The sequence below is a fragment of the Gorilla gorilla genome, chromosome 7 (assembly GCF_029281585.2).
Source record: "Gorilla gorilla gorilla isolate KB3781 chromosome 7, NHGRI_mGorGor1-v2.1_pri, whole genome shotgun sequence".
Classification (NCBI taxonomy): domain Eukaryota; kingdom Metazoa; phylum Chordata; class Mammalia; order Primates; family Hominidae; genus Gorilla; species Gorilla gorilla.
In genome coordinates this window covers 2,126,043-2,128,811 of record NC_073231.2, presented here as the reverse complement: position 1 = coordinate 2,128,811, position 2,769 = coordinate 2,126,043, and positions in this window count along the sequence as shown.

Genomic DNA, 2,769 nt, shown 5'->3' with positions numbered 1-2,769 from the left:
TCATGTCCTTTGCCCATTTTTTAATTGGGTTATTTTTTTTTCTAATTGATTTAAGTTCCCTGTAGATTCTGGATACTAAAAAACAAACAAAAACCAGAAGTAAATAAATTCTCAGGACACACACACCCACACCCACACCCACAGAGAGAGAGAGAGAGAGCGCTTAGGTAAGAGGCCACCAACCACCAGGGTCTAAACTGGGAACACTTTCTAGTACAGAATGAATGGAAAGGATTCATGAAATATCTAGAAAGTAACGTTAATGAGATTTACATGTATAGAGTGAATGAGGAGAAACAGGGATCATTCAGGATTCTGGTAGGGATAACAGGGGGAGCCATTAGTTGAAATTTTGAAGTGGGAGAAGGAGAGGCAGTTTTAGGGAGAAAGATGAGTTTTTTTAGGTATTTCAAACCCTTGAAGCTTCTATGGGACATCGAAGTGGAAATAACAGTCTGTGGGTTGGGACAATAAAGAAAGAAATTGGTTGAAGACTAGGGGAAGAGTATAGAGCAAAGAAATATTTAAGATAATAAACATAGAGAGATAGCTGAAAATGTGGGACTGGATTACAAAGGAAGAGTGATTTAGTTATGAAGCCCAAGGGCTGACAGGAATGGGTGACTACTCGAGGAGTTCATATGCATCTGTTATTGTATGAATAAAAAAAATTATCTGTTCCTTCCTAAAGATATCTTCAACCTGTTTTTGGATACATATGGGCACTGCTTTTCATTCTCTTAGCCCCATTTCTTATTTTAGCCTCTGCTGTAGCAATCAGTTCTGCACAGGCTTTGACCCAGGCTTTGACTAGTTGGTGCAGGTGTGATATGACACTTACCTGGAATGGCCCACAGTTTGTGGCTGCTCTCACTTAAGCAGGTGGGATGCTCATGTAGGTGTAACCTAGAAGCTTGGTAGAGTTTATGCCCATGGGGCAACCTGTGACCACTCAAAAATAAAGCCCTTTCCTCCTCCCAGATTGAGGAGTCTTGCATTATGTAATAAAACTCCTTAGAAGGCCTATTAGGTTCCAATACAGCATTAGGCAACTTGATAAGGTATCCCATCATCAGCCTTCCTTTCTTCCCTCATTCCTCTGCCTCTCACTCTTTCTTCCTAAGTTAACTTCTTAGATAAAATGCCAACTTTCTATATTTTGTTTCACATCAGGGAAAATAATTGTATATCCCATTTCAAAAGCACATAAAAAGGTTACTGTATAGAAAATTTGTCTTTAATAGATTAAGGTGTAATTTTCCAAATACTTTAAAATTTTATTTCAGATACGTTTTTCATTTTTATAAGCTTCATCTAAAAGCAGAGTTCACCTAAGAATATACCTAAGAGCATATTACATAAAATATATTTTATATTTCAGTAGTTTAGCTAGGATTCTTTCAAAATTGAGAGGATCTACAAATATTTCTAACACATTAGTTTTCAGTCTTAAGGCTGAGTCAAGAACAAAGCTCCTAAACTTTGCATTGGTGATTGAGAACATTTTTAAATTGTTATTTAATTCATTAATTTATTTTTAAAAATTTTCACATTGTAATCATATAGATTTATAGGATACAATTTGATGTTTCAATGAATATGTATGTTGTCTAATGATCCAATAAGGATAGTTAGTGTATTAATTACCTCATGCATTTATCATTTCTTTTTCATAAGAAATTTCAAAATCCTTTCTTCTAGATACTTTGTAATATACAATACTTTACTTTTAACTATATTCACCCTGCTTTGCAAAGAACACTTCAACTTATTCTTCCTATATAATTGTGATTTCATAACTGTTAACCAATCTATCTCCATTTTGCCCTCCCCACTTCTTCCTCACTGTTTGGTAACCACTATTCTACTCTACTTCTCTATTAACATTTTTTTTTTAAGATTCCACTTATGAGAGAGATCATGCGGTGTTTGCTTTCTGTGTCTGGCTTATTTCACCTAACATTGTATCCTACAGGGTCATGCATGTTGTTGCAACTGGCAGAATTTCATTCTTTTTTTATTGCTGAATAGTATTTCATTGTGTATGTGTCCATATATATATATATTATATATAATAATATGTATAATTATAATTACACATAAAATTATATATAATTTAATTTTATGTATAATTATCATTACACATAAAATTATATATAATTATAATTATAATTATATATAATTATATATATAATAATAATATATATTATATGTAATATATAATATACATAACGTATATTATATATATTATACATAATGTATATTATATATATTATACATGATATATATTATGTATAATATACATGATATATATTATACATAATATACATGATATATATTATATATAATATACATAATATATATTATGTATAATATACATAATATATATTATATATATATAATTCACTTCTTTGTTTTTAGACACATAGGTTGATTCCATATCTGATTATTAGAAATAGTGCTACAGTATACATAAGAGTGCAGATATTTTTCAAACACAATGATTTCATTTCCTATGGATATATACCCAGTAGTGGGATTGCTGGGTTATGTGATCGAATAATTGTTTTTTCTTTTTTTTATTTTTTAGCGAACTTCCATAAAGTTTTGCTTAATGGTTGTACTAGTTTACAACTCCATCAACAGTGTGTAAGTGTTCCCTTTTCTCCACTTCCTTGCCAACTCTTGTTATCTTTTACCTTTTTGGTAATAGCCATTCTAATGGGTGAACTGGTATCTCATTGTGGTTTTGATTTGCATTTCCCTGAT